Raw genomic sequence first — 12,362 nt, 5'->3', positions numbered from 1 at the left:
GTGTTTGAAGAAATGCATGCATGGGGATTAGATTCTTGTTAGAGATACAAGAATTGTCACTCATGCATAGGATGAACATGTGCTTGAGAGAGGCTGTTCATGACCTTGGCGTTTCACCAAACCAAGGCTCAATTATGATTTATTCGAATGATCCAAATTGATAGATTGCTGAATTTTGAGATTGAAATTTACTGCTTACTCTTCTAACCTGATTTGAAGGCAATTGGACCAATGATTTAGATAGATTTTAATTTAGGATTTTTAGCTTTCATTAAAGTTTTGATTTATTTGTAAATCAGATAAGAAGTACTCAATTTAGTATTGATACTTGTTTCCTAAATCCTCGTGGGAACGATACTTCACTCACTACTTTATTACTTGAACGGCTAGTGCATTTGCTAGTGTCACAATGAGCCACACATCAATGTAGTTTTGGTTAGGTTAGTTTCTAGAGAAGGATGTAGAACATAGAGACCATTCTCCAGTTCCCCGCATGCGACGAATTTGTTATTCCGTTTAACAGTAATCATATTACTAAAATAAACAGTATATCCATCAGCACACAGTTTAGAAACAGAAATTAAATTTCTTCTCAAGTTCTGTACATATAGGCAATCTTTAAGTACAAGGACTCCTCTAAAAACTAATTCTACGGTTCCTATCCTCGCAGCTGCATCACTTGCAGTCATTCCCAAGAATAGTGTCACCTCGCCATCACTCAATCTTCTGCTAACCTTGAACCCCTGTAGTGAGTTACACGCATGAGTTGAAACCCCGGAGTCAACACCCCAGGACACAGAAGTAACTAACATATTAGTTTCTATGACACAAGTTTCGATGTTACCTTTCTTAGATTCCAGGTGGTAGGACAATTCCTCTTCTAATGGCCGGTCTGTTTGCAGAAATGACAGACATCCGATGCCTTGTTCTTCTTCTGCTTCTTGGGTTTGGCAGTTTTCTTCTGGGGCTTCTTTGCCTTTCTCTTTTTCTTGCCCGATTTGTTAGATTCAGCAAGCATAACCACAGGCTCATCCTTCTTTAAAAGATCCTCGACCCTCTGCAACATATTGCTGAGTTCCTGGACGCTGACATTCAGCTTATTCATATTGTAGTTCATAGTGAACGCATTGAAGGAAGAGGGCAAAGAATTCAGGATGGCATCCACTTGCATGCCAAGATCTAGCCCAGATCCAAGAGCTTCAAGTTCATTAATGTATCCCATCATCCGAAGACAATGGTCATGAACTTTCTGCCCCTTGGACATCTGCGCGGTCATGAACAATTTCAGGACCTTCTGTCTTGTAGAACGGTTCTGCTCTTCATACATTTTTCTTAGACTATCCAATATGTCCTTGGCTAGTTTGATCTGATCAAACTGCCTCTGTATTGAGTTGTCTAATGAGGCAATGACAAAGCAGCGGGCTAGGGAGTTCTTATCTTCCCAATCTTGGTAGTCCCTCCTACGGGCCTCAGAAGCCCTATCACCCGAACATTCCGGGGTAGGATTTTTCACCACCTTATCTAACTTTTCAGAAGTTAGGACCATCATAATATTTCTGTACCAATCGGCATAGTTTGGGCCCTTAAGCTTGTTATCATCTAGAAGCTTTGCAAATTGACCGTTTGCCATTTTCTGATAAAACAGCAAAAATGTTAGTCTATGACCTTAGTTTGATTCATGTTACCTACATAGATATGGCTTTTAATCTATGTTCCATTCCCATTTATTCATCTTTGAGATTTTCCCTCCCTTCTTAGTGACGGAGACGACGGAATGTCTCTAGAAATGTGGGAAATCACATAGGACGCGTGAAGCCAACTGTTTCAGCTGCATAACCCCACCACCTTTCTGTGACGGATCATATCCACTCATCAGATGAGTTTCCCTTTGGCCTCTGTCAAACAAGGTTCAGAGCCGTTTTCAGGTAAATCTTTCTGTCCAGTGAGTGCACACCCATCATATTCAAGTTACGCCAAGGTACCGTGAGAGAGTTCCCATTTTCTGGTGAAGCCCCTCCCACATCGGTCTATGACGCCCCTATCATCTAATGAAACACTCTAACAGATACAACAGCAAATGGATAGCCCAATTTTATGGTGCATTTCCTCATTACTGATGGACCCATCATTGTGCTAATGACGGAAGGCCTTTAGAGAGTCCATCAAATGGATCTCCCTATCACACGCACTCATATTTGCTTGGAGGGAACAAAATTAAGCCCTACTCTAATTTAGGTCAAACCAAAGTGGCTCCCACTAGCTTTCATAAAGCCAGATTTCTGGTGGGTCTCAATCAGCTAAGGGTTCCGTACGCATCCCTTTTCAGGGTTGTGGGGCCCACCAAGTAGAGAGGGGTCATCCAATGACCTTAAGGGACACCATGGAAATGATGTGCATTCAGCCATGGTGTGCGCAAGAGCCACTAACCAAGTTAACATGGGCCAAGTGCTTATGGCCCATGGTCGCAGCACATCATACATCCAAACATCACATGTAAAGGAAGAATTGATCCAATCAATTAACTACTGTAAAGCCCATCGAATGGCCCATTTAAAACTTAAAGCATTAACAATTAATGTTTACTAGGTGTATGGGTTGAATTGTAGTTAGCAGTTCGGCCCATACAGCTTTTCTCACTACAATGGGCTTTTGCAGTTTTAACCCTTTAAAACTGGGCTTTATAGGTGGGCTGAATTAATCCCTGTAATTGAACATCAGATTTGGAATAATCAGTGTAAGAAATATGGACTGAAAAACAGCCCCCTTCGAATCTCTGATTCGGTCCAAACAATTTTGGTCCAATCTAGTCCGAAAAGGTCCAAAACTGATTTTCAATTCAAGAATTAATTCAAGAGAGATATGAAATTAATAATTTTTTATTTTAGACAATCACAAATTAAAAATATGGACTGTTCATACCACCTGCAAAACAGAGGTTAATCACAAAAGTTACAGTTTCATAAACTGTAAATTGCAGTATGCGATTTCACCATCTGCAAATCTCCAGCACCACCATCTTCTTCCTTCTTCTTTAATCAAGAAAATAAATAAAAAATAAAAATCCTATTTCTATTAATTAATTACATTCTTGATCAAATCCTATACATTCAGTCTAGAAAAATAAAAAAAAATTATTTACAGACTGAATAATAATAAAAGGAAGAAAAAAGGGTGCACAAACTATCTGTGCCAAATCTATACTGCGATCTCCAGGTTCGAACAGACCATTCAATCAAAAATAAATAAAGACTAATTCTAAATAAATTTTGGATTTAACAAAATTAATTTCAGATCAAACGCCCTTAACAAGAAACCATTTCTTGAAAAAAAAAAAGCAAAGCAATCTGTGTAGTGAAGGGATGAGAGATCCATCCCATGGACGCCAAAAGATTGCGGAATAAGGGGCGAATTTCAAAAATTTTTCTCTCCCTTCAACTGGGAATCACATTCCCTATTTAGAAAATCATATTTTCAAGTCAGATCAAACGCCCTTAACAAGAAACCATTTCTTGAAAAAAAAAAAGCAAAGCAATCTGTGTAGTGAAGGGATGAGAGATCCATCCCATGGACGCCAAAAGATTGCGGAATAAGGGGCGAATTTCAAAAATTTTTCTCTCCCTTCAACTGGGAATCACATTCCCTATTTAGAAAATCATATTTTCAAGGATCATTCTTGAACCTTAAACTGAACCAGATCTGAACCAAAAGGAATAGGAGAGAATTATACCTGATACAGAAAAGTAATATCTCCCAACGAAGGTGTTCACGCCCAAGGAAGGATCCAAGACTGCTCCCACTGAAGATGGCGCAGTGCAAGATGGAGCAGAATTAGTAGTGTTCTTCCCCAAGAACTCTGTCCTTCGCAAGAATCAGTAGAATGGTACGTGAGCACAACTTCCTTCTCAATCCTTTCTCAAAGAACTGATGTCAAGATCTAATCTTGACTTCACCCACAACTGGAGATCGAACTGGCAAACAGGGCGACAAGAACAGGGAGGCGGCAAGAGAGTATTCGCAAGGTGCAGAATTCTCTCTTCTAGATTTCAGCACTAAAGAGGATCTGATGTATCTCTTCTAAAGGCTACCGCCCCCTCCTTCTTTTTGTTAACTTAAAAGATCAGCTCCTAATTCCATTAGGAGGTGCTTATCCAAATCATATTTGGATCAGCCTTCTCTTCTAGTGATAAGGATAAACCCTTATCTTATCTGCAGATTAGATTAGCTTTCTCCTAATCCCATTAGGAGGTTTCTAGATCTGAATCACATTCAGATCTGGACTCTCTGAGTGGATAGGATTAAGACCCTATCCTCTCTGCTAATCCATCTCAGAATTAGCCCCTTTAATTAACTAAATAAATAGCTCAGTTCGAAATGGGCTTTAGGCCCATTAAGCTTATTTGCTCACTTAACCTTCCTAATTGCTGCCCAGTTGGGCTTCCTTGAATGGCGTGGGACCATAACATTGATCTACACATCAGCCACATGGGTTCAGACCAGCCTTTGTTACAAGGCCAGGTCGAATACACTGTTAAAGACAGTGCACCCCCTGAAACCCATCGAATGGGCTCTATGGGCCCAACACTTACCCTAAGTGGTCCTTGGGCCAAGCCACCTTGTAACACCCAGGGACTGTGGGCAGATGCAAGATTAGCCCATCAGGTATTATCCTCAATGGTCTTACACTTAACCTCTCAGCCGTTAATGATCATACACTGCCCGACAAGAGAGGACCTCTCCCTCGGCTGCTAGGAACAATGTTGCACTCTCCACTTATATGGATCCCGGGAATTAAAACCTTTTTGCAAACATTTTAGAAACCATAATATATATACTTTTATATCTCATATAAAATATACTTTGCAAAACAAATCTCAACGGTTGAAATCGGCTGCTGGCAGTCTTGGTTTCCAACAGTGAGAGTGCATCCCCGATCATTACCTTTGTCCGACAAAGGGGCTGATCCTGTCACAATGATCACCCACTCAGATGAATTCTTGGATTGTCCCAACATACCCAGGTTTTGACCCCCGCTAAGGATCTCACTGATTGGTATATGAAAGACAGCCCGATCCGACACCTAGTGCAGTATCATAATCGATTCTAGGGGTCGGGTGTAACTTTCCAGTTTTGCCCACCAATCTCCAAGGTCCAGGGCAATACTGAAAATCTGGTCCAGTTCAAAGATTCAATTAATCCCACACTGTATGTGCCTAGGGTCTCACCCCGATAGCTGAGACAAGCCACCCCAACCGACTTGGTGGCACCACAGTGTCAGCCTTGTCAGGATAGGTCTCCCCAGACCGACCCACTGGCTGTGAACATTCTAAACTAACACGAATCTCAATAAGTGTCCAGTTTAAGGGTATTACACAGAAACATACCAAGGGAACATGAATCAAATATGCACTTTTATTCATTTACAATAAACTCATAAAGTACATCAATTTTGATTGAAGCCAAGGGCATACAAAACTGTCTAACAGCTCCCACTTGCACTTAGGTCCAATCAGGTACTAGCCGGAGTCCCATGCTTTCCACGTGTTTCTCAAACACTTTCTGTGATAGTGGCTTTGTCAATGGGTCTGCAACATTTTCCACTGACGCTACCTTATGAATCAGGACGTCCCCTCTACCAACAATCTCCCGCAGTATGTGGTACTTCATCTCGATGTGCTTCGACTTCGAGTGTGCTCGTGGCTCCTTTGCCTGAGCAATGGCTCCATTGTTGTCACACAACAATGGGATGGGTGATGTGTCGGACGGAACTACTCCCAAATCTTGAATGAACTTTTTCATCCATACGGCTTCTTTGGCAGCCTCACTTGCGGCAATGTACTCGGCCTCGGTCGTGGAGTCTGTAGTGGACCCCTGTTTGCTACTTTTCCAGCAAACAGCACACGATCCTATCGTGAAACCATATCTAGATGTAGACTTTCTATCAATTGGGTCTGACTGGAAATCAGCATCTGTATACCCTTGGATCTATAGTGAGCTACCATCGAATACTAGACAAAACTCTTTTGTCCTTCGAAGGTACTTAAGTATGTTTTTCACAGCACTCCACTGCTCCTGCCCTGGTTTTGCCTGAAATCTGCTTACTACACTCACTGCCTGAGCTATGTCAGGACGAGTGCACAGCATGGCATACATGATGCTCCCTACGGCAGAGGCATAGGGAACGTCTTTCATGCCATCAATCTACTCAGAAGTCTTGGGAGACATCTTCTTGAAGAGAGTGACTCCGTGCCTGAAAGGAACATTTCCTTTCTTGGAGTTTTTCATGCTGTATCTTTTAACTATTTTGTCAATGTAGGCAGATTGGGATAATCCTATTATCCACTTTGATCTATCTCTATAGAGTCAAAGACCCAGTATATAGGAGGCTTCTCCAAGATCTTTCATGGAGAATTGCTGTGATAGCCATACTTTCACCGTAGTTAACATACCTACATCATTCCCAATGAGTAGAATGTCATCTACATACAGAACCAAGAAGGTAACCTTATCTCCACTGTACTTCCTGTAGACACAGGGTTCATTCGAATTCTGCTCGAAGTCAAAAGATTTGACGGCAGAGTCAAAACGGATGTTCCAACTTCTAGAAGCTTGCTTAAGTCCATAAATGGATCTATTAAGTTTACATACCATGTTTTCTTGACCTGCAGCAATGAAGCCTTGCGGCTGCTGCATATGGATATCTTCAGAAATATCTCCATTCAGGAATGCAGTTTTGACATCCATTTGCCAAATCTCATAATCATGGTATGTTGCTACAGCTAGCAGGATCCTAATGGATTTAAGCATGGCCACAGGCGAAAAGGTTTCCTCATAATCGATGCCCTCTTTCTGAGTGTACCCTTTCGCCACCAGACGAGCCTTGAAGGTCTCAACCTTACCATCGGGGGCCTTCTTCCTCTAGTAAATCCATTTGCAACCGATTGCTTTTACCTCGGAGGGCGGATCTACTAGAGTCCAGACTCCATTGGTCTCCATTGAGTCCATCTCTGCTCTCATGGCCTCCACCCACTTCTGTGAATCTATGTCCAACATAGCTTCTGTGTAAGTCATGGGATCCTCCTCACTAGTCAAGGTTTCCACCAGGTAACTATCCTGGTCATAACCATTATGGACTGGTGGCCTGGATACCCGAGTGGATCTTCTAGTTGGTCACTACTTGGAACTTGTGGGACATCTCCCACTGCTCCTGAGCTCTCCTTATCAAGAACAACTTTCTTACGATGGGTGTCCAGGATATAGTCAGTTTCCAAAAATTGCGCATTACGACTGCAGAACACTTTCTGCTCACTTGGGTCATAGAATAGGTAACCTACAGAGCATTTTGGGTAGCCTACAAATAGGCAATGACTGGTCTTGGATTCCAACTTGTCTGCACTCGTTCTTTTAACGTGTGCTGGACAACCCCAAATCTTTGAGTGTCTGACACTTGGTTTCTTTCCGGTCCAAAGTTCATATGGAGTATTCGGAACCGATTTGGTTGGAACCCGATTCAGCACATAAATTGTAGTCTCTAATGCGTAACCCCAAAAGGATGTGGGTAACTCTGAGTGTATGAGAAGCGACCGGACCATATCCAATAAGGTCCTATTCCTCCTCTCCGAAACACCGTTAAGTTGTGGTGTAGCAGGAGGAGCTAATTGTGATACTATCCCATTGTCCTTTAAGTAGTCCTTGAATTCGTCAGAGAGATACTCGCCACCTCGATCTGATCGAAGGGCCTTAATTTCTCTCCCTAACTGTTTCTCGACCTCTTGTCTAAACTCTTTGAACTTTTCAAAGGATTTAGACTTGTCTCTCATTGAAGGGTTGAGAGATCCATCACATGGACGCCCAAAGATTGCGGAATAAGGGGCGAATTTCAAAAATTTTTCTCTCCCTTCAACTGGGAATCACATTCCCTATTTAGAAAATCATATTTTCAAGAATAAATCTTGAACCTTAAACTGAACCAGATCTGAACCAAAAGGAATGGGAGAGAATGATACCTGATACGGAGAAGCAATATCTCCCAACGAAGGTGTTCACGCCCAAGGAAGGATCCAAAGACTGCTCCCACTGAAGATGGCGCAGTGCAGGATGGAGCAGAATCAACAGTGTTCTTCCCAAAGAACTCTGTCCTTCGCAAGAAACAGCAGGATGGAACATGAGCACAGCTTCCTTTTCAATCCTTTCTCAAAGAATTGATGTCAAGATTCAATCTTGACTTCACCCACAGCTGGAGATCGAACTGGCAAACAGGGCGGCCAGAGTAGGGAGGCGGCAAGAAAGTATTTGCAGGGTGCAGAATTCTCTCTTCTTGATTTCAGCACTAAAGAGGATCTGATGTGTTTTTTGGTCTCTTTCAAGGCAACCGCCCCCTCCTTCCTTTTGTTAACTTGAAAATATCAGCTCCTAATCCCATTAGGAGGTGCTTATCCAAATCATATTTGGATCAGCCTTCTCTTCTAATGATAAGGATAAACCCTTTTCTTATCTGCAGATTAGATTAGCTTAATCCTAATCTTATTAGGAGGTTTCTACATCTGAATCACATTTAGATCTGGACTCTCTGAGTGGATAGGATTAAGACCCTATCCTAACTGCTAATCCATCTCAGAATTCGCCCCTTTAATTAACTAAATTAATAGCCCAGTTCGAAATGGGCTTTAGGCCCATTAAGCTTATGTGCTCACTTAACCTTCCTAACTGCTGCCCAGTTGGGCTTCCTTGTATGGCGTGGGACCCAAGCATTGATCTACACATCAGCCACATGGGTTCGGCCCAGCCTTTGTTACAAGGCCTGGTCGAATACACTATTAAAGACAATGCACCCCCTGAAACCCATCAAATGGGCTCTATGGGCCCAACACTTAGCCTAAGTGTTCCCTGGGCCAAGCCACCTTGTAACACCGAGGGACTGTGGGCAGATGCAAGATTAGCCCATCAGGTATTATCCTCAATGGTCTTACACTTAACCTCTCAGCCTCTAATGATCTTACACTGCCCGACAAGAGAGGACCTCTCCCTTGGCTGCAAGGAACAGTGTTGCACTCTCCACTTATATGGATCCCGGGAATTAAAACCCTTTTGCAACCATTTTAGAAACCATAATATATATACTTTTATATTTCATATAAAATATATTTTGCAAAACAAATTTCAACGGTTGAAATCGGTTGCCGGCAGTCTTGGTTTCCAACAGTGAGAGTGCATCCCCGATCATTACCTTTGTCCGACAAAGCGGCTGATCCTGTAACTATGATCACCCACTCAGATGAATTCTTGGATTGTCCCAACATACCCAAGTTTTGACCCCCGCTAAGGATCTCACTGATTGGTACATCAAAGACAGCCCGATCCGACACCTAGTGCAGTATCATAATCGATTCTAGGGGTCGGGTGTAACTTTCCAGTTTTGCCCATCAATCTCCCAGGTCCAGGGCAATACTGGAAATCTGGTTCAGTTCAAAGATTCAATTAATCCCACACTGTATGTGCCTAGGGTCTCACCCCAGTAGCTGAGACAAGCCACCCCCACCGACTTGGTGGCACCACAGTGTCAGCCTTGTCAGGATAGATCTCCCCAGACCGACCCACTGGCTGTGAACATTCAAAACTAACACGAGTCTCAATAAGTGTCCAGTTTAAGGGTAATACATAGAAACATACCAAGGGAACATGAATCAAATATGTACTTTTGATCATTTACAATAAACTCATAATGTACATCAATTTTGATTGAAGCTAAGGGCATACAAAACTGTCTAACAGCTCCCACTTGCACTTAGGTCCAATCAGGTACTAGCCGGAGTCCCATGCTTTCCACGTGTTTCATAAACACTTTCTGTGTCAATGGCTTAGTCAATGGGTCTACCACATTCTCTGCTGATGCTACATCTTACTATCATCCTCCCGTAGGCCCAGTGTTGTCATACAACAATGGAATGGGTGATGTGCTGAATTCCAAATTCATGAATGAACACCTTCATTCATAAGGCAGCATCACTTACGGCAATGCGTTTGACTTGGGTTGTAGACTATTAATTTGCAACTTAGGACCCCTGTTTGCTGACACTCAGGAAACAACACACGATCCAATCGTGAAAACATATACAGATGTAGACTTTCTATCATCTGTGTCTGACTGGAAATCGGCATCTGTATACCCTTGGATCTATAGTGAGCTACCGTCGAATACTAGACAAAACTCTTTTGTCCTTCGAAGGTATTTAAGTATGTTTTTCACAGTAGTCCAATGCTCCTGCCCTGGGTTGGCCTGAAATCTGCTTACTACACTCACTGCCTGATCTATGTCAGGACGAGTGCACAGCATGGCATACATGATGCTCCCTACGGCAGAGGCATAGGGAACGTCTTTCAAGCCATCAATCTCCTCAGAAGTCTTGGGAGACACCTTCTTGGAGAGAGTGACTCCGTGCCTGAAAGGAACATTTCCTTTCTTAGAGTTTTCCATGCTGTATCTTTTGACTATTTTTTCAATGTAGGCAGATTGGGATAATCCTATTATCCGCTCCGATCAATCTCTATAGAGTCGAAGACCCAGTATATAGAAGGCTTCTCCAAGATCTTTCATGGAGAATTGCTGTGATAACTGATGTGTGGCTCATTGTGACACTAGCAAGTGCACTAGCCGTTCAAGTAATAAAGTAGTGAGTGAAGTATCGTTCCCACGAGGATTTAGGAAACAATTACCAATACTAAATTGAGCACTTCTTATCTGATCAACAAATAAATCAAAACTCTAATGAAAGCTAAGAAATCCTAAATTAAAATCTATCTAAATCATTGGCCCAATTGCCTTTAAATCAGGTTAGAAGAGTAAGCAGTAAATGTCAATCTCAGAATTCAGCAATCTATCAATTTGGATCGTTCGAATGAATCATGATTGAGCCTTGGTTTGGTGAAACCCCAAGGTCATGAACAGCCTCTCTCAAGCGCATGTTCATCCTATGCATGAGTGACGGTTCTTCTATCTCTAGCAAGAATCTAATCCCCATGCATGCATTTCTTCAAACACTTCTAAGGCATCAATTCAAATCTGAATTGATCACCAACTGAATTGTGCAAGTTATCTCTAACCTTGCACTCAATTCAGTTCTTGAATAGTAGATCTGAATTTATAGAGTCTCTCTCAAGCATTCTAGGAATTCCAAGCTGTAGATTAATTTGCCCAATCTGAAAATTGCAGATCTGAATTCTCTTTCAAGCAATTCAGATCTTGCAATCTCAGATCTGAGAATTAAGATATGAGTTTTGAAGGTTAGTTGGCCGAATTACTCTACAATCACACCCTTATTCAAGAAACTTCAAGTACAATATATGACCATTTGAATGAATCAAAAAGAATTAAATTGCTGAACTGAAATTTTACAAGCTGAAATACATCAAGGAAGAATGGAAACAAGGAGAAAGAAGAAAGAACATATAACTAAGAAACTGAATTCAAATCAAAAGAGAATGAAACTACAAATGATTTATTACAAAAGATCTTTGAATCACAAACCCTCAATTCGAACTCACCTTCTTCTTCTAGCTTGCTTGTCTTGAACTTCCTTCAGCCCTTCTTCTTCTTCTTCCTTGCACCTAGCCTTCTTCTCTTCTCTTCTCTCAAGGTGGCCGAACCTCTAAGAGTGGGAGAGCCTTCCTCTCAAGCAATTGAACAACTTTCTCCCCTCCTAGAGGCCTCCTTATATAGTTTTTCAAGGGGGCTCTTGCCCCTTCTTGAAGCCTCTAGAATAGGGTGTATTACACCCCTCATGAACCTTCTAGAGTGCTCCCTCCTTCTCTTCAAGAAACATCTAGGAGTTGCCGCCCCTAGCTCCCTTTGGGCTGCTATTTGGGCTACAACTTAGCTTGCTTTTGAGCTCATGTGGGCTACACTCTAGGCTGTTATTTGGGCTAAAAATGGGCCTTCCTTGCTGGGCCGAATTCTACTCATAGCTAGGCTTTATTTTCTTGGGTTTTCTCAAGGAATTCACTTGCTCTTTTTGGGCCGAAGTGCTTTCTCTTGCTTCCACGACCGGGCTGGACTGAAATTGGTCTTTTTGAACCTTCTTTTTTTGCCTTTTTCCTTCCTTTTCTTGGATTGATTATCCCTGAACTTATTCTTAGCATTAAGCTAAATTAAGGCAAAAATTAATAAAACCGGCATAAAAATCCATGCTAAAGTCCTCAAAAATTATAGATAAATTGTAAGTTCATCAAATACCCCCACACTTAAGCTTTTGCTTGTCCTCAAGCAAAGACATCAGCCATAAACTTAACATTCCCCCCTTCTGTTCTCACCATTTACCTGGTGAACTTTTTAAGATAGAAATGCATTGAGTAGTCGGGGAACTTTTGTT

This window comes from Nelumbo lutea, chromosome 1 (assembly GCF_056320005.1).
Source record: "Nelumbo lutea isolate HS-2025 chromosome 1, American lotus-T2T, whole genome shotgun sequence".
NCBI classification, from domain to species: Eukaryota; Viridiplantae; Streptophyta; class Magnoliopsida; order Proteales; family Nelumbonaceae; genus Nelumbo; species Nelumbo lutea.
Note: the sequence above shows the minus strand (reverse complement) of the source record.